Here is a 22,404-nt window from a genome sequence, read left to right on the forward strand (position 1 = left end):
AAGTTCCCATGTAGAAATTAATATGGTCTGAATCTACAAGCAATATAAAAATCTACATTGGTCAAATTTGAAACCAATATCGGCTGGTCATAAAAAATTGAACATTTTTTATATTGAGGCCATATAGGTAAACCAACATTGGTCTATATTGGTCTATATTTGAAAATTTGGAACCAATGTTGCCTACAAATTGTTGAATGTTGGTAGGTAGGTAATATACAATTAGACAGAGAGCTGGTGAACATTTTGAATTATTAATTATTGAATTATTAAATTATTCTGAAACTTATAATGATGTTGAAATATTACACAAATATTTGAAGATTTGAAGTTGAAATAATATAACGCATAAATCAATGTCATTTATTTAACAATAAAACACCTGAAATTTATTTATTTATTTATTTATTTATTTATTTCTGAAATGACATATACGTAAATTATTAAGAATGTTTTTGTGGAAATCATTATTAAATATAAACAATGATACAATATATAACTGCATTAAAAATATGATTATTTATAAAACCAAAAGTGTCATAAATATTGATTATTTTTTTAATAGATATTTATTAATACATATCAAGTAAACTTTTTTTATAACAATAACAAAAGCAAATAAACTTTCCTATTTATAACATCATCACTCGATAAAACATTTCACAGCATCTGAACATATTTTATTTGTTGTTAATATATTTATTATCCATTATGAAATATTTATTTCATCGTCTAGAACAGTCATTGGAAAACCTACCTTACATTTGATATATATCAAGTAAATTATAATCGAATAATTATTCTATTATAATTTACGTGATATATATCAAATGTAAGGTAGGTAAGTAATAAAAGTAATAAATGCAAATTAACTTAACTATTTATAACATCATCACTCGATAAAACATTTCACAGCATCTGAACATATTTTATTTGTTGTTAATATATTTATTATCCATTATGAAATATTTATTTCATCGTCTAGAACAGTCATTGGAAAACCTACCTTACATTTGATATATATCAAGTAAATTATAATCGAATAATTATTCGATTATAATTTACGTGATATATATCAAATGTAGGTAGGTAAAGTAATAAAAGTAATAAATGCAAATTAACTTAACTATTTATAACATCATCACTCGATAAAACATTTCACAGCATCTGAACATATTTTATTTGTTGTTAATATATTTATTATCCATTATGAAATATTTATTTCATCGTCTAGAACAGTGACTGGGAAACTTTTTCAATCATAACCCCAAAATATTTTGTCCAAGTTTGTATTGTCATCTGAAACCTCGTATTCCTTGTTAATAAATTTATAATATATCATTATATATTATCAATATGAATAATTTATGAAAGCGTTAAAATGAGATTGTAAAATGCACTCGACTCTACTTTTACCTTAAAAAATAATGACTTCATATCATAGTCTAAAATCTTGCTATGCAAATGTACAGATTTATTGACATTCCACATTGCATTTATTATAATCAAACATTATGACTATTCTGTCAAAATTTATATCTTTCCTTTCTATAACTTATTTAGTTACAAACTTTTGATGAAAACTTTTCGATAACATTTTACTACTAAGCAAACCAGTTTCTCTATTTTCTGCGCTTACAACAATATTACCTGAAAATAAATAAGAATATGTTTTAAATGCAGAGACATATAATTATATTATAACAAGTATTGTCTTACCTTTTATAAATATGAAAGTGCAGTATGTCTTCACTCAAAAAGATTAGGTTATGTTATATTTTATTATGTTATATTTTATTATATTTCACGTAATATGTACAACTGATTTCTCAATGTGTTTAAACTCCTGATCAATATAAAAATCCTTAGTGAGAAAAATAAAATTATCTTGCATTTCTTACCATTTTTATTGAAAACTTGCAAATTTTGACATTTCGAATAGCTAGTTTCCGATTATTTATTAGAGATACTAATAATAATGTAGTTAGCAGTAATTATTCTAAAAATAAATAGCTATTAGTTACAATGCATAAACGCATAATTAAGTATTATACTCACCAATAGTAAAAAGAATTCGTCTATTAAAACTAAGGTTATGTTAGATATACATAACTTATTACTTAATCTATCCATCCCAAATCAAATCAGATGACGTAAAATTAAGTTGAACTTTCAAACCTTTGTATTTTAATCCAAAGTAACAACAAAGAAATGAAATATTGTATATTTTTCAGAGACAATGCTTACTTAACCAAACTTGTTTGTGGTATATATTTCGCACCAATGCACATTACACACATTAGAAAACAATGTACACTATAACACTATTACACATTACACATAACTGAAAATATTATTCGATTATTTCCAGCAAAACTAGTATCTTAAAACATACTATAATTAACAATTTTGCATTAAAGGCTAAGGACGCCGTGTGACGCGCGTCGCTTCTTGTAGGCATACGTCATGCATAGAAGGCATAGAAAGATCTAGAACCTTATACCTGCGGTTCAGGATAGTGAGTTACTACAACAAGATTGTATATCTTGGTGGTGTAATGGCTAGCGTCGCAGCCTTTTGATTTTGATTTTGGGGTTCAAATCCCAGTCCATTTATTATTATTTTTTTTATTTTATAATTGTATGAGTAAATAAAATTAAAGTTTTCAATTAGTTTTATATATATCGGACAGTATTTAAAATAAATTACCCTGTAACATTTATAACTTTTTATAATGAAAGGAAAACTGAATTTTTATACTATTCTCAACATTTGAGGTTTTCATAAAGAAACCGTATAAAGTATTATACATCATTAGAATCGTCTCAAAATTCTTAGTTTTTCTTCCACATATCACAACTTAGTATTTCAAACGGTTTGGCCTATGGGCGAGTTGCAGTGCTAAAATTCAAGAAAAATTGAAAAATCTGAAAATAATTATACGAACACACATATTGAATTATATATCATTTTATTCGTAATTTTATTCCGCATCTTTCGTCCGAATAAACTTTTTACGTATCTTTTACCTTTTAATTTGTAAGGGTGAATAATTACATGGTTAAATATTTACAGCCAATATATCTGGCGTATGTTGTTTTTCGTTCTGTTGAGTCGATAGCTAAGCGCTAGCGTTGCCGACTCTTAACGTCGTAGTCTCGGGTTCGATCCCAGATAAGATTTTTGTTTTTCATTTTAAATATAATAACAATAATTATGATTGAGGAATTTGAGGAAACAATATTTATTATTAATTAACATGCAAACAATATTTAATAGTCAATTATAAAAAATGTTGCATCAATATTCATTTTTTATTTTGAGGACAATATTTATTAGCTTATGATAAAAAATATTGCATAAATATTTATTTTTCAATTTGATGACAATATTTTGTACCCGATGATAAAAAATGTTGCATCAATAATTTCATTTCAATTTGTGGACAATATTTATCAGTCGATGATAAAAAATGTTGCATCAATATTTTTATTTCAATTTGTGAACTATATTTATCAGCCGATGATAAAAAATATTGCATCAATATTTATATTTCACTTTGGGAACAATATTTTGTAGCCGATGATAAAAAAATATTGCATCAATATTTATATTTTAGTTTGAGGACAATATTTATCAGCCGATGATAAAAAATATTGCATCAATATTTCTATTTTATTTTGAGGACAATATTTATCAGCCGATAATAAAAAATATTGCATCAATATTTCTATTTTAGTTTGAGGACAATATTTATCAGTCGATGATAAAAAAATATTGCATCAATATTTATTCTTCTATTTGGGGACAATATTTATTAGCCGATGATAAAAAATATTGCATCAATATTTCTATTTTAGTTTGAGACCAATATTGGACAAGGCCATTTATAGAGATTATTGCCTCAATATCGGCTGACGTTGGCCTGATCGATTAGTTGACATCATCACAGAACCGACGTTCGCCGATATTTTTGCAATATAGGCAATCACGGCCACAGAAAACCGATATTGGTAATATATTGTACCGATATTAATTTCTACATGGGTTATTTACGGTTACGGATACAAAGTTTAAATAAACAAAATTAATAATAATTGAGAAATGGTCACAGTTTTAGCAAAGCTTTTTTATTTCTTTCGTCATACTTAAAATCTTACAATTTTCAAACTACGTGGTACGTATAATTTGTTTTCGAGATTTTTTCATGGCAATTACGATCCTTTACGTTGAGTTCTGGGACACCTCGTATGTTTTTGGAGTTCGAAAGTAGTTTCTAGTTGGTAAAATGATTTTTCAATAGTTAATTTTCGATAAGTTTCGAATACATACATATTTTGCGTATATGAATAGTAAGACACATGTCGCTCTTGGGATGTATAATTTAAAATATTTAAAATTTTATGTAGATCCATTGGCTGTTATTTGAACAAATCAATAGACCTCTTATAATGTGTATGTATTTATAACACATTGCAAGAGGAATTATTAATGACTTCAAAATCTGCTAGCTCTTATATTTTTACCAAAACTCCATCAGTTGTTTCTACTAAATATCTTGAATATTTGTTGTACTTTCTTTACTGAATTGCAAATATCTTAAAATTTCGCAAAGAACTCTTCAAATTTTATTATTTGCGATTGTAGATAGTTTAAAGATTTGTTTGTACAAATTTCAAAGTCGTAATACAAACGGTGCGACCTGAGGATATTTTCAAAATCATTTACTAATATACACATAATTCTTTGTTAAATATCTCAAATCTTTGCTGTACTTTCTTTACTAAATTGCAAATATCTCAAAATTTTGCAAAGAACACTTAAAATTTCATCACTTTAATTATAATAGACTGTTCACGGAACAATTCATGTAAATTTCAAGGTAATACAAACGGTGCGTCCTGAAGAATTTTCAAAAATCATTTGTTAATATATACTTGGATTTTTACTAAATATCTCGGACCTTACTTTTTTTTACTAAACAGCAAATATCTCAAAATTTTGACAAGAAACTCCTTAAATTTTATCATTTTTAATTATAGTAGACTGTTCAAAGAATAATTCGTACAAATTTTAAATTCGTCATACAAACGGTGCGTCCTGAGGATATTTTCAAAAACATTCCTTATTACACACTTGGCTTTTCACAAATATCTCTACACTTCTCTACTCTACTTTTTTTACTAAATTGCAGATATCTCAAAATTTGGAAAAAACTCTTAAAATTTTATCATTTGCGATTGTACGAAAGAGGACAATTAAACCTTAAGAAAGAGAACACAGTAAAAAGGTTCACAGGTTACACCCTTTTCTCTCCATTTTCTGCATAAATTTCGTTGATCGTAAATAGAATAGTGCACATATGAACAGGATTTGACCAATTAATTCACTTAAAATATGAATTTAAGAAATAATTAATATCGAATTATCAATAAGAAAAATTTAATTCAGATATTATTATTACTGAAAACAATTAATATATAATACGGGATTATGAAAATTATGGGCAACATTATTGAAGCAATTACATTAAGTGAAAAAATCTAAGGTGTTATTGTACCTTTACCGCGGATACTATATATTAATTCTTTCGGAATTCGTTATACTGTTTAAAAGACTGCAATTTTCAATACGTATATCTTATGCTATAAATCACGTAGATGGCTTAAACAATTACTTGTACAAATATCAGGGTCGTAATACAAACAGTACGTCCCAAGAATTTTTGCAAAAATTATTTACTAATATAAAGTTGAATTATTTAAATAATAAACAAACAGACCAGTTTACTCTAAATTGAGGTATGTATTAAAGTAAAGCACAAAAGTATATTTTTTAGTATCAAAAAGATTTTCTAAAAAACCTCGTAACTCTCTAAATAAGACAGTTGAGTCTTTTCCTCTTCAAACCGAGTTGTCTCTTGGTCGTGCAGTTGTGTTATTTGTCTTTTAGATTTATTTTTATGGCGGCACTCGTGTAAGGACTCCGGGCAATATTTTCGCCTTACCCTACCGAGGGATTTGCAATGTACCAAGGATAAGAGTGGAATACTTACTCCTTTGTCCTTAGCTCGTCTCAGGATCTTAGGCAAATGTATCTCACGTATTTATTATGAAAATTCCCTTGGTCCTCTCTCACGGTTCAAACGTTGTATGTGAGAGGTGAAATATGGTGAAATTCTTTGCGGTGTAATACGCAGGATATTACTCGTACATTCCATAAATTTAATTCCAATGTCACATTTGCCTGCTTGATATCAAGTAGCAGTGATATCACATTGCCACTTACGTTTACAGATCTCAAATTTAATATAATAATAGCCATTCGAGGTGGAAATTGGTGGAAACATAGGGGGGCTCCATTAATCACGTGATCGATTTTTTAGGGATTTTTGGACCTCTCCCCTTGGTGATACGTCGTGATATTTAGAATATAAAAATTGTATGTATTTATAGTTACATAAAATTTTCAGAATGATTTTCTCGAATTTTCTAAAAAACGTATTTTTTTTTTTGAAAATTCAGGTAAAAAATATATACACATGATATCTTGCTATGCCCCTCTTCCTCCCATGTGTTTTTGGGGAATTTTTTTTAGAAACTCTTAGGATTTGGAAAAGAATTGCCAAGTCCGATATTTTTGAATTTTTTTTTTTTAATTTTGAAATTTCAGAATTTTATGGCATACTGAATCATGTAGAAAATTCAAAAAAAAAAAACAAAATAAATTGATTTTTGTGATTATTGATTTTTTTAAATTTTAAAACCGCTGATCCTGTTTTATCCAAAAACTATAATAATCTTTTCACAACGTCTTGAATATGTTTCTTGAATCACTCTAATCGGACGCTCCGTTCGATCAAAAATTCTTATCTTTTGCACTTTCTGTTCCGTATCTTAGCGACTGGACCTGCCTTGGCCAAAAACTGATCATCACGTCTCCCCGTCAATACGAATCGAATGTTTTCTGAATTATTTAAATCGGTTGATTAGTGTTTCCAAAATCGTCGACGAAAAATTGTATCCGCTCACACACACATCCATTTTCATTAAGAAATGCCAGAATGTTCAGAAGCTTTGAAACGTAAAGATATATATATTTTTTTTATTTTCATGACGAATATACACGTAATTACATCAAATCAAATAACAATCTTATGTCAGTGCCAGGACTCGAGCCGAGTGTCGCTGACGTGCGAGTTGGGCACGCAACTGACTGAGCTATTCTTGCCACAAAAATTTCGTTTAGTAACTAAATATTAATATACGTTATACACGGCGATAAATAAATTTTGTACAACTTCTAAAATTCAAATTTTCAAAACAAATCAGTTTCTCTTTTAAATTTTTAAATCGATTTTACTCATATTTTCAAAAGACTAAATTCAAGGAAAATATTTCTATTGGTCGCAATTTTTAATAAAATAAAACAATCGGCAGGTTTAACGTTAATTTGATATTTCAAAAATATAAATTTTCACGTTTTTTTGATAATTTTAATTGATTTTTTTAATTATTTTAAGGGCAAGTTATAGTAATGGACTGAAAATTGAAAATGAAAATTATTGATGCATATCTTCACGTTTCAGAGATTTCTGAATATTTTGGCATACCTCAGACAAAATGGATGTGTGTGTATGTGTGTGAGTGTGTGTGTGGATACAAATTTTCGAAATTAGTAATTGAAAAAATTATTTCAATTAAAAAAATATATATATTTTTTTGTATATCGAAAATAATTCAGATTTCAATTTCAATTTTAGTTAAAGTTTTAAAGCTCACTTATATACATTAAGTGAATAATTTTTTTTATGTAATTTAGATCATATAATTTTTATAAATATTAGACAATGTTACAGTATTTATTTATAATAATCTATTTGAAAACATTCAATATTTCTCGAACATTTTGTTACGGTACGGGAAGTTCCAGCAATTTGCCTTAAGACACAATGCCATACACTACTAGTTTTATTATATTTTCATCTGATTTTGATGAATGACATCAACTTTTGATTAAATTCAAAATTAACTTTACAGTCAAAATTTCCATATATATAGACTAGCTAGAGAGGATCTAGACTAGAACTAATTTTATTCAAATGTTTTTATCCTAAATCTATAAAGACTATAATAATTTTCTTTCATTTTTCTGCTGACGATATGTTATGACTAGACTAGCCAAACATTTCAAATAATCCCATTTCAAATATATCTGGACTATATAGACATTTGTCTAAGAGCAACATATTGAAACTAAATACCGTGAAAAATATAAATTGCGGTCTTTTTCAATCCGATGGCTGCTTTTTTTCTTCATTATACTAAAACTACTGTCAGCAATTTCGATTTTTTCACAAAAAAGCAGACACAAGTTGTAGAAAAAAACTCTTTTGTTAAATGGAAACTCGTTTGGGAAAATTGATTTAGTAATCGAGATTGGTGCAAATGTAATAAATCATTCGTTCATCTATTAGTTTGTTCAAATAGTAACTCGAGGCTTTTTCAAAATTACTTCAGAATTTTGGACCAGAAAAATGAATAATCAATTAATTAATTGAGGTAACTGTCTACTAGAAAGTATTTACTGTGAATTTATTTTTAAATACATCTAAACATCCTAATATTTTCAGTTACAGCAAATAATTACTCTGTCAATTAATACTACAGTTAATTCGATTCCGCCAGCCAATACAAATAAATACACTATCGAAAATAAAAGAAGAAAAACATAATAAAAATTCACTTTTATTACTGGTACTAAATCGAAATTAGCCAATTGGCAAACTATTTTAAACAATACGTGCTATTTCAAACTTTTGTGTAGTAAATAATGAATTATAAATTCCGAAGCTTTAATGAATCGATGACTAGGAGAATTTATTATGTGTTAACATAACTGATTGGTATTTTAACGCTTTCATTAGTTCTAAAAATAAAATTAGAAATTTTGTATAGATAAAAAATATTGAGTAAAAATGTTAATAGATGGCCATAGGAGCATCTATAAAATAATCAAAATTATTTTTTTTAAATCCGTTTTTAATATTTCGAATAAAAATGAATTTTAGTCAGTTCGATGTTTAATTTTATAAATTTCACAATTACAAAATTTATAAATGTTATAATCATAAACGCACAAGGCATTGTCGTGTTTCTCCTTTTATTTCCAAAATAACAATTGATTACAAAAGTTTTGAATATTTTTGGAATTAAATTTAGGAGCTTGTTTCTATTTTTTATCTAATTTTATTTAAACAAGAATAACTAACTCTGAAAATACAGGTTATACTGGACATTAAATAATTTTTAATATTTTTAGAATGAATTTATTTCTTAAATTTGTCAAATAATACAATTCTCTTCATATTTCAAGAGTTAAAATTCAAAATTTTTATAAAAGTTCAATTTATTAACTTATTTTTTTAATAAAAATAGGTTATGTTTAGATATCAAGTCTCACCAATTTTTACATTTATTTATAATTTCAATTGATCATTTTTGATTCGTTTAATAATTTTGTTTGTCTAGTATTTCTTTATAGAACTAATAAAAATTAGACTTTACATACGAGCTTATAATTTTTTTCTATAATATTTTATGTTTTTATAAATTCATGAAATGTTAGAATTTTATACTCTTTAGTTCTTAGTTTTTTTCAATGAATTCAATTATTTGCAAAAAATAACATCTGTCAAAAATTTGTTAAATTTGCTGTTATTTGTTTTTTGTATACATTATTTTTGTTAATTTTATTTTTAAAAAATAAAAAATAAAGAATTTGGATAATTAATATTGTACACGGTAACAGTCATTTTTGGACCACTTTTAATATCAAATTTTTCAAAATAAATAATTTGAGAAATTGATGTTGATTTCATAATTTTTCAACGTACTTTTTATAAATTGTCATAATTTTTTAAAATGTTATAATTTGAATCTTGCAAGGTTATGAATATTTAAATGCACTAATTAATTATTTTATCTATTGTAAAAAATGCAGTCTTTATATATAGGAATATTTCGATTAATTTAAGTTATCAACAAAAATATATTATTCGGCGATTTTAACATTTTTTAGATATTTCAAAAATATCATGAGATTTTTTTTGATGATTTCTAATTTATTTATGAATTTTATCTATTCAATTTTGTTCATAAATTTACAAAAATTTGAGTTTAAATTTTCAAATGAAAGTTTACGATGTAAACGACTATAAAAGTTAATAGAAATAAAAATTTGAAAATAATTTTAAAATTTTCAAATTAAAAACTTTGTAATTTTTTGGTGATTAATTTATAAACTCTAAATTGTACATTACCAAATTTTAACTTACAATTTCAATGATAATTTTCAATTGGCTTTAGACTTCTGAAAATGTAATTTAAAATTGATTGAAAAATGCATTAAGTTAGTTAAAAACAATTGCACATTATTATAATACTATGCAAAATTTTTGATACCTATATTAATACAAATTATCTTTTACTACACCTTGTATTTAATTTATATTTTAAACAATTCATCTGCTACCAAGTAGTTTGCAAATTCTATAACACTAAACCCAGTTCTGTGTTAATATAATAATGGAATTTGTTTTGACAAGGCAACATAAAATCGTTTTTAACTTTCGCGTTTCATTAAAACTACAGAACTGTTTAGAAAAGTTTATATTACTGTTATCTTCAAACTATTTTTAACCGTAATGAATTTTAGAAAAATTGAAGGAATTTTGTATTATAGAGAATTTAAATAAGAATATAGAACACTTCAATTAATGTGAATTATTTGAAATTTCATGCAATAATAATTAATGTTGATTTAAGTACCTTTATAGTAATAAAATAATTTTAAGTTCCTTTAGGCAATTTTGAATAATATGAAATCATACAATATTTTATGAAATATTTTGAATATATATAATTTCATATATTTTATAAATCTATTCATTAGTTCGAGTGTTATATGTAACTCTATAACAACTATAATGCTCCAGGACTAATTTGAACCCAAAGTTCAAACTAAATTCCTGTCAGAAACAATATACATTAAATTGCTTCACCAATATGGATTAAATCAAATATTCCAATACTTGTGGCTGACAATAATAATATTCAAATCAAATCGAAATTAAACTTTCCATAACTACGTAAAATTATATAATATACTGGAATACTTATTTAGATTATTTACCTGGAATCACCTGGAATATTTTTGCAATAAATACTCAGAACTCTATTTTTTGTTATAAGTATGAAAATCACTATTTATAATAAATTGCATTAAAAGTGTTCAAGTAATTTTAATAAATTACGTAAAACTATCTTGTTCGATATTAATGTATAATTTATTGTATCGGTTACATAGGTAATTTATGAAGTTTCTTGTTTTAAGAGTAACAAGTTTTTTAAGATGTTATAAAATTAATAATTTATGTGCACGTTATAATTTATATTATGGATTTTATGGACTTGATTTTATATGAAGACATTAAATACTTTACGTAGTTAAGCATAAGAATAAATGTGGAATGTAGTCAACAAATAAAACAAATTCGTTTGATTGTAGAGTTTTTTTAGAATTTTATTTAAATCTTTGTTAGTAAAACTAGTGGGGCGCATGGCGTCGTGCATTAAGGCAATTTGCTGGAACTTCCCGTATCGTAATGAAATATTCGAGAAATTTAAAAACGTTTTCAAATATATTATTACAAATACTGTAACTTTAATTATTTTTGCTATCTTGTTGTTATATCTGAGCAATTCAAATGTAAATCATAAATCAAATCAATTTATCTCCAGAACATTAACAATCGTCATTTCATTTCGGAATCGATTAAAAAAAAAATTGTTGCCTAATTTACACAAAATTGAAAAAGTGCTCTCGTATAATCACAGTCTAAACGCATTTGCAAACAATTCTGTGCGACATTTTCACTAATACTGTGCTTAGCTTGGCGGCATTTTCACATTTTTCAATAGTTTTCACAAAATTGGAAAAGTGCTCCCGTATAGTCACAGTCTAAATTCATTCCAAATAATTCTGTGCGACATTTTCACTTATACTGTGCTTAACTTGGCGGCATTTTCACATTTTTTCAATAGTTTTCACAAAATTGGAAAAGTGCTCCTGTATGTATAGTCACAGTCTAAACGCATTTGCAAATAATTCTGTGCGACATTTTCACTTATACTGTGCCTAGTTTGGCGGCATTTTCACATTTTTCAATAGTTTTCACAAAAGTGCTCCGGCATATAAACTGTCTAAACACACCTGGGTAAACATTTATACCAGAGTGGCGCTTAGACGGTGCTTAGCCTGGGTCATTTTTTGAGTTTTTAATCCAAAATTACAAAAATAATTTTTGAAAAAAAAAATTAGAAACAATTTTTTTTTCCAAAAGCAATTATTTTGTTGAAACAAGCAGAAAGTTCTTTGAATCATTTTAATCAGACGCTTTGTTCTCTCAAAAACTGCTATTTTTTTAACATTTAGCTCTGTATTTCCGAAACTGCTGGGCCTACCTTTGCCAAAAACTAATATCCGCTTTTCCCCATTATTACGAACTGAATGCTTTTTGGATCATACAAATCGGATAATCCGTTCTCTCAAAAACTCGATTTCTGTTTTCTGCACTCTTTGCACCGTATCTCCGTAACGGCTGGACCTGCCTTTGCCAAAAACTAATCAGCACATCTTCCTATTAATAGGAATCGAATGTTTTTTAAACTATTCAAATCGGTTGATCCGTGCGCCCAAAAACGTCGACGAAAATATTCGAAAAAATTACGCCCAAATGTCCAGAAACCTTCAAAACGTAGAGAAATGCAAAAATTTTCATTTTCGATTTTCGGCCCATTACTATAACTACCCTACGGGAAGTTAACTAGTTGTAAAAAGATTTTATTTTATTCCTAATTAATCCACATTTCAAGCACAATTTTCCCGATAATTCTCCTATCTTTTCTAAAGGGTTTTCATCATTTTTTTTTGCCAAAAGTAGCAATTTTCTTCGGACAGTTCGAATCTAATTCCGTGTCCACGTCGACTTACTTATTTTTCCAAAAGAGAAAACTTTTCAAGAGGAACTCGTTACGGTGTTATTAAGTTCAATTATGTCTCTTGATCTCGAGATTTATTTCCTGAACATTTCCCGGTCAAAAGTTCGAACGCTTTTTCACAATTGCTGGAAAATCCGTTTGTTCCGGTAAAGGAAAGGAAAGGAAATTATAAATTTGTGCTTAACAACTTGCACTTGTTTTGAAAATTAGGGAACAATTAATATTTGAGTATTTCAAATTTTCTTTTGAATTTTATGAAATCTCGGTCAGATTACTAATTCTCGTCCGTTGATTGATTCCATTTTTTACCAGGAACAAAAATAAGGTCAAGGTGAGCTAGATGTTACTAAATCCATCGCCACATCTTAAATACAAAACAACTGATTGATTTATGAAAACAAACACAATAATAGAAATTGAGAGCAAATAGTATTTACGCAATTGAAACTTGTAGAGAAAAAGCATACGACATGTCGATAAACAAACTACTTTTGTACGCAATTCAATAACGTTGGAAAATAATACATTGTGTTCCGGAATTGTTTTGAAATATCGAGAAAATGATTTTATCGAAAAATATAATGGTCAGATTGTACATTAAGGCAAAATACCACTTACACCTAGTTCGTAAAGTTTTCTATATGTATCAACAATTATCTCACCCCATGTGTCATGTATCCCTTATTATTTTCTAATTTAAAAATTAATTTTTATTTCCGCGAAATAAACTTTCACAAAGTACGTAAGGGGTTGTTCTGAATTTTCGTAAAGTTGTTCTTCGTTTCTTGAATATAAATAAAACGATGATGAAGAGTTGAAGGGGAGGCATTGAAGCATACTTTAACGTTCCTTCAACTTTTAATTGCACAATAATTTTGTTTATTTAAAAAAGTTTTTGGGAGTAATAAATATTTTTGGGAGTATTCAGTGGATTTGCGAGAAAGGTTTCTTGGGAAAATTGTGGGTAATTAAAAATAGTTTCAATTTTAATAAATTCAGATCAATTGTTATATTTTTAATGAATGAAAGCGTTTTTGTTTTCATCACTTACAAAGTTAGAGAAGAAATTTTTGTTGACTGTTTTGTGATTTTATTTTTTTTCACTAAAATAATTGCTTCTGGCGTTTTTTTTTAATTAATGTAGTTTTTGATTTTTTTGTGTTCTCCAAATATTCTTTCCAGGCTTTCCAGAAAAAATTCTAGGAAACTCTAGAAAAATCATTTACCGACACTACAGAAATATAATTGACTGGCACTCCAAAAATATAACTGATCGAAACTTCAGAAATATTACTCATCGAAACTCTAGAAATATTAGAAATTTACACTCCAGAAAAATAACTAATTGACCGACTCTCCAGATAAATCTCTGACTGACTGACTCTCCGGAAAAATTACTGACTTTATTCTCCGGAAAAATCGCTAATGTTATTCTTCAGAAAAATTATTTATTGACCTGCCAGAAAAATGACTTACTGTCTGAAAATTGACTTTTTTACTCGCCAGAAAAATGGCTTACTGACTCACGAGTAAAATCAGTGTGTTCACTCTTCAGAAATTTGACTGAACTCACTCTCCAAAAGTACGACTGACTTCACTCTTCAGAAAAATTACTGGCTGACATTTGACGCTCCGGAAAAATCACTGGCTGACATTTGAGGCTCCTGAAAAATCTCTCGCTGACATATGAGGCTCCGGAAAAATCACTGGCTGACTTGTGACGCTCCGGAAAAATCACTGGCTGACTTGTGACGCTCCGGAAAAATCACTGGCTGACTTTTGACGCTCCGGAAAAATCACTGGCTGACATTTGAGGCTCCTAAAAATCACTGGCTGACATTTGAGGCTACAGAAAAATCACTGGCTGACATTTGAGGCTACAGAATAATTACTGGCTGACTTTTGACTCTACAGAAATAATCACTGGCTGACTTTTGACTCTACAGAAATAATCACTGGCTGACTTTTGACTCTACAGAAATAATCACTGGCTGACATTTGAAGCTACAGAAAAATCACTGGCTGACATTTGAGGCTCCTAAAAATCACTGGCTGACTTTTGACGCTTTAGAAAAATCACTGGCTGACTTTTGACGCTTTAGAAAAATCACTGACCGATTTTTCACGCTCCAGAAAAATCACTGGCTGACATTTGAGGCTCTTGAAAAATCACTGGCTGACATTTGAGGCTCCTGAAAAATCACTGGCTGACATTTGAGGCTCCTGAAAAAGCTCTGGCTGATACTTGAGGCTCCTGCAAAATCACTGACTGACTTTTGAGGCTCCTGAAAATCACTGACTGACTTTTGAGGCTCCTGAATAAACACTGGCTGACTTTTGAGGCTCTTGAAAAATCACTGGCTGACTTTTGACGCTTTAGAAAAATCACTGACCGATTTTTCACGCTCCAGAAAAATCACTGGCTGACATTTGAGGCTCTTGAAAAATCACTGGCTGACATTTGAGGCTCCTGAAAAATCACTGGCTGACATTTGAGGCTCCTGAAAAAGCTCTGGCTGATACTTGAGGCTCCTGCAAAATCACTGACTGACTTTTGAGGCTCCTGAAAAATCACTGACTGACTTTTGAGGCTCCTGAAAAATCACTGGCTGACTTTTGATGCTCCAGAAAAATCACTGGCTGACTTTTGATGCTCCAGAAAAATCACTGACCGATTTTTGACGCTCCGGAAAAATCACTGGCTGACATTTGAGGCTTCTGTAAAATCACTGGCTGACACTTAAGGCCCCTGGAAAATCACTGGCTGACTTTTGATGCTACAGAAAAATCACTGACCGATTTTTTACGCTCCGGAAAAATCACTGGCTGACATTTGAGGCTCCTGAAAAATCACTGGCTGACATTTGAGGCTACAGAAAAATTACTGGCTGACTTTTAACTCTACAGAGAAAATACTGGCTGACTTTTGACTTCACAGAAAAATCACTGACTGACTTTTGACACTCCAAAACATATACTGGCTGACATTTGACGCTCGGCTGACTTTTTCCAAAATATCACTGGCTGACCTCTAACGCTCCGGAAAAATCACTGACTGTATTCACTCTCCAGAAAAATTATTGACTGACTTTTGATGCTCCAGGAAAATTACTGACTGACTTGAGGCTCCAGAAAAACCACTGGCTGACTTTTGACGCTCCAGAAAAAACACTGGCTGACTTTTGACGCTCCAGAAAAATCACTGGCCGACTTTTGACGCTCCAGAAAAATCACTCTCTGACTTTTGACGCTTTAGAAGAATCATTGACTGTATTCACTCTCCAGAAAAATCACCGACTCATATGAGGCTCCAGAAAAATCTCTGACTGATTGACTTTTGACGCTCCAGAAAAATCACTGACTGACTTTTAAAGCTCCAGAAAAATCACTGACTGACTGACTTTTGACGCTCCAAAAAATCACCAACTTAACCCTACAAAAATCGACTTTCCAGAAAAATGACATGCTTAAAGAAAAACGACTAATTACAATAATCCAATTAGATAAAGATTTAAATAGTGATTATTTACAATTTGTGAATATAGCATTTTTGATAAAAATAAACATTTCGGTTTTATTTGAATTTTTAGAATTAGTTTCTTGACCTGAAAATAACTAATTTTTAGAATTAGTTATTTGTAATTCTAAACTTAAAATTCTAAAACGATTTTATAAAGCAATTTATTTGGGCTTTGATTTGATCTATAATTTTTCTTGTATATGACTTTTTTAAATTAAGGTTAAAGAATGTGTTGCAGTTTTACTTTTGTTTGTATTACATTATCTTATTACACGATTACTTACACAATATTTTTTTGAATCCAAGGTTTTTACAAAATCATTCATTGGGTTTTTGACTCCAATATCTGAATGCCGTAAGTTTATCATACTAGTACAAATGCATTTAATATTTTAGCATGCAGCAGACATGCCATAACAAACAAATCCCTTACCCTAATCTCAGGACAAACAATAATTGTTCACCCCCACATGCATTTACAATCTAATTATCACCCACCAGCCAAACGCACGCACGTTTGCACGCAATGGCCTACTACCAGTCTCGTAGTCGTGTAACAAGTTAACCGAGCCGACTAATTAAGCGTCTTGGTCGACGTGTTTAACAACGCGTTATAACAATGTAACAACGAGACAAGAAGACCAGGGAGGGATTCCCTAGACCCCCAGACCCTTAGAGAGCCCCCAGAGAGAGAGAGGGCCCTAGACAGACGTGCCGCTAAGTCTTTTGCGGTGCGACCTCGGCAGTTCGTCTGAGCTGAGTGCTCGTTATATCGCATTAGAGGGTTAACTTTATAGACATTGCGTGCAGGATCTTCTCTTATTATTGCTGGTGAAAACAGGTGGCGAAATTTTTTGATAGTAATATTCATAGTCTAGGTGCTATTTCATAATTGTCAATATTACATTGTCAGACGTTCTGTCTGACTATGCACTATTAATTTTGGAATCAGACTTGTTTGTGCTCTATGTTTAGGCTTTTAGTTTCACGTGGGTATTGTCAGACTGTTTCTTTATATTGCATCTGAATTTAGATATTTTTAACTTCCCGTAGGGCAAGTTATAGTAATCGCAAAAAAATCGAAAATGAAAATTTTTGCATTTCTCGACGTTTCAAAGGTTTCTGAATATTTTGGCATACCTTAGAAAAAATGGATGTATGTATGTGTGTGTGTGTGTGTGTGTGCGTGTGTGTATGTATGTGCGGATACAAATTTTCGTCGACGATTTCGGGAACACCGACCAACCGATTTGAATAATTCAAAAAACATTCGATTCGTATTGATTGAGACAGGAGACGTGCTGATTAGTTTTTGGCAAAGTCAGGCCTAGCCGTTCCGAAGATACGGGGCTAAAAGTGCCGAAAACGGTAACTCAGTTTTTAAGAGAACGGAGCGTCCGATTTTAATAATTCAAAAAACATTTTACTTGTATTGACAAGGTGAAGAACGGATCAAATTTTCATAAAGGCAGGTCTAGCGGTTTCGGAGATCTAATGAAAAAAGTAAAAAAAAATGCCATTTGGCGGTCAAAAATGATCATTAGACATATGCACATCAAATTATCAGATATTGTATAGAAATTTTAACAATAAGTATAATTTTTTTTTACATTTCTATGGGTTCCGTACCAATGTTTACGCGTTAGACGTCGACGCGGCGCTTACGCGGTTTGATATTTCGTCTTTATGCAGTTAACGCAGTACGATTGCTTTGAAAAAAAGTTTAAAAGTAAGTTTCAAAATATGTCAAAATAAAGAAAACATTTTTTTTTCAAAAAAAAAAAAACAAATTGAAAAAAAAATAAAAAAATTTTTTTTTTTCAAAAAAAGTAATTTTTTGTCGAATTTATAGTTTCTCAAAAACCTTATTTTTCGAAGTAAATTTTTTTTAAAAATGTCAATCGTTTTTAAAAAAAAAATAATTTTTGGTACGGCAAGTTCCAGCAATTTGCCTTAAGGCACGAAGCCTTAATTCCCTTAAGACAGAATTCCACTTACAGCTAGTTTCTGATTCCAATTCATAATATAGCATTATGAGATTACTTTATAGCGTGATATTTAGTGTGAAATTCTTTTATATTAATATTAGTATTATGCTATTTATAGGGTTAGTAATTGTCAATATTGACTACGTTGTCTGACTATGCGCTATTAATTCTGAATAATTTCATATTTCACATGTTGTATACACACAATAATTACAAGATTCTTATTCATTAATTAATTTTGTGATTTTTTCGTATTAATATTGTAAATATTTGTGTTCATGTCTGTTGCTATTAAGAGTAGGTATTTGATTAAGAATAGAAAATAAGAAGTCAATATAGATTGTCTGACATCTATTATTAGTTGTAGGTGTGTGTATTATTTTATGTATTTTTTGATATTAGTCTGGAGCTATTTATAGGGTTGATAATTATCAATAATGCCTAGATTGTCATACTATGTGGAATGTCTGACTATGCACTATTAATTGTGAATAAGACTCGTTTGTAATCAATGAAGGGTAAGTTCCACCCCTAAGAAAAAACATGATGCTAGGAGTACAATTACTTTTTAAAAAAAATCTTTCAAATTACCTAAATATTATGATTAACACTTACTGGAAAATTTATTTTTTTATAATTAAATTTAAAAAAATTTAATTATAAAATTTAAAACTTTTGGTTAAATTAAGGGTCTTAAGTCGTACCTTATAAAAATACATATATGAAACTCTGGATTTAGGCTCATAAGCCGTATTTTATAAAACTAGTTGGGTGTATAGCATCGTGCCTCAAGGCAAATTGCTGGAACTTCCCGTACCGTAAAGAAATGTTCGAGAAATATTAAATGTTTTCAAATAGATTATTAATAAATACTATAACATAGTCTAATAAACTGAATTGCAAAGTTTAAATTATTTGAAAGATTTCGGGCGCACGGATCAACCGATTTGAATGGTTCAAAAAACATTCGATTCCTATTGATAGGGAGATGTGCTGATTAGTTTTTGGCAAAAGCATTTACGGAGATAAAGAGCAAAGAGTGCAGAAAATAAAAATCGAGTTTCTGAGAGAACGGAGCATCGAATTTGAATGATCTAAAAAGCATTCCATTAGTAATGGGAGAAGTCGTTATTAGTTTTTGGCAAAGGCAGGCTCAGCCATTTTGAAGATCTAGAGCTAAATGTGCAAAAAATGACAGTTTTTAAGAGAACTAAGCGTCCGATTTAAATGATTTAAAAAACTTTCTGCTTGTCTTAACAAAATGATTGATTTTGGAAGAAAAAATTTTTGTTCCAAAAATTTTTTTTTCAATTTTTTTTTTTCAAAAATTTTTTTTGTATATCGAAAATAATTCAGATTTTAATTTCAATTCTGACCAAAGTTCTAATATACTTTAAACAAATAATTTCAACTTTGCAATTTAGTTTATATAATTCTTATAAATATTACACAATGGCACAATATTTATAATAATCTATCTGAAAACATTCAATATTCCATGAACATTTCGTTACGGCACTGGAAGTTATAGCAATTTGTCTTAAGGCACGATGCCATACACCCCACTAGTTTTTTTATATTGTCTAAAACTTTAACTAAAAAATTGTAGCAAATAATTTTTGAAATTATAATTCAAAATTAATCTATACTTTTAAGGTAATAAATATTTTTTTTATGTTAATTGAGATATGCTCCTTGATGGTGCCTTATATAAACATATCCCATATTTTATCTTTTAGTATTATTAGATATTAGATTTGATCGCAATTTTTAGTTTTTTTTTTAAAAAATTATGATCACACAGGTCCACAGAAAAACAAAAAATTGCATTGGGAGTGCTGCATATATTTTCCAATGTAGTTTTTAACGCTGAACACGAATCTAAAAACAATATTGGGAAAAACGGCAGAGGGATTGAAAATTTACAAAGGACAAAAATCTCCGAACTTGTTACTTTTTGAATAATAATTAAAATCTTATAATTTTTGTCGTGACCTGGCCCTTTTTACTTCAATGATTATTGTGTAATTTGCAAACATATTTCCTTCATATTTCCCCTGGATAATTTTGAAACATTTCTTTTTTTATTTGAGGGTGCAAAACTTCCGATTAATAATTAAAAAGGAACTATATACTCTTAGAAAAAAATTGAAAAAAAAAAATAGATCATGGCCAAAATTTTATGTCTGCATAGTTTTTTTGTATATTATTTGAACATCAATCAGATTTCTTACATTTGCTATGATCTTTATTCAAAGACTATTGGCAGTATGTTTTTATGGCATTATGATTTTAATATCTCTTTTATTTATTTATTTATTTATTTATTTTAATATATAGCCCACAGATTTCTCCAAAAGGACTCAAAAATACAATTATTTACATAATGAATAACAATTAAAATATATACAAAATTACAATATATAGTTAGTAACATAAAATGCTTAAGATAAACTTACATATAATGCAGAATGTAACAATAATATTTATAAACAGAATAAGAAAATGATGAGATATTTGAAAGAAAATAAAAAGATTAAATTGTGCAGATGGAGATTATTTGATTAGGTGAAGTGTTGTGAATGTCTATTTCATTATTAATTAAGTTAAAGTTAGAGGACATAAGTAAAATAGGCGAATTGAAGAGAGAATTAGATTTAGGAGTAGGATAATTGAAAAATAATTGTGAACGCGAAGATAGTCTTGGAACATTAAAGGATAGTTGATTGAGAATAACTTTTCATACTTATATAAGCATATCATATTGAACATATATATATATATATATATATATATATATATATATATATATATATATATATGCAAACAATATTATATTATGATAGTATAATGATATTCCCAGAATAGGTGTATACAATTTGTATCTTTATATAAAATCAATGTATGTATTTAAGTCAAATAAAGCAAATTTTCAAATTAAAAAAAATTAATTATTCAAAGACTACTTTATGGTTATTTCAACTATTTATGATGATCTTTATATGCTTTATGCTTTTTAATTAATAAGATTTAAGTCATCTACGCGCATATTTTGATTTGAACACATAAGCACTATCAAAATCTAAACGGATTATGTAAGCATACCAGTATATGAATACATTATTTAGGAAATTGCATGTTATCGATACCTTGCAGAAATAATAATGTGGTGCTTTACATGGTACGGTGGAGCGATCGGGTAGTTTTAAATAGCATCACTAAGGAAATTTAATTAAGCCAAATAAATCTATATAACTAAGTTATAATAACTAAACAGTTGTACTAAATAATTTTCACCTCATATGATAGTGTATATTGTATATTCTACTCAGACACAAGGTCATTACTCAGGCCTACCGCAAGCCGCAAAATGTGAAGCCCTTAAAACCGTCTCTGTATAGTACCTAATTTGCACGTCTGAAATAACAATAAAATTTACGTTGTCGGGTAAATAACAAACGAGATTCTGTATTTTAAATGGATGGACGAATGGTTTACCGCAAAATGTTGTGATAATTGCGTAATGGATAGGATTGAACACAAAAATAAATGTCAGGGGTAAACTATAGAAAAATAACATACTGTTGTAAAATAACAGAAATTATCGAATTAATGAGATTTGTTCTTAATATGATTCAGTAACACCCTACTATATTATATATTTTCGTTGAACTTGAATAGAACTAAATTTTCGAAAATAATTATATAAAATTAAAATAGAAAAATATTTTTAAAGTCCAGGATTTTCGAAGAAGTATGTATTATTAACTTCCTGAAGGAGAAGTTTATATTTTCATAAAAAAAAATCCGATTCGCTAATTTTATGTTTTCTTGA

The 22,404-nt window shown here is 28.7% G+C and overlaps 1 long non-coding RNA gene across 1 annotated transcript; it reads right to left on the minus strand.

The window, feature by feature from the left end:
* Nucleotides 1–1,612: 1,612 nt before the first annotated feature.
* LOC113366309 lies at nt 1,613–1,921 on the minus strand. Its single transcript, XR_003366271.1, has 3 exons — nt 1,902–1,921; nt 1,720–1,846; nt 1,613–1,650 (listed from the first exon to the last, which is right to left on the minus strand). It is a non-coding gene; the product is annotated as an uncharacterized LOC113366309 (long non-coding RNA).
* Between the last annotated feature and the right edge of the window lie 20,483 nt (nt 1,922–22,404).

This window comes from Ctenocephalides felis, unplaced genomic scaffold (genome assembly GCF_003426905.1).
Source record: "Ctenocephalides felis isolate EL2017-DRISC unplaced genomic scaffold, ASM342690v1 CF-g0.4_SCAFFOLD_01170, whole genome shotgun sequence".
In the NCBI taxonomy this organism is placed as follows: domain Eukaryota; kingdom Metazoa; phylum Arthropoda; class Insecta; order Siphonaptera; family Pulicidae; genus Ctenocephalides; species Ctenocephalides felis.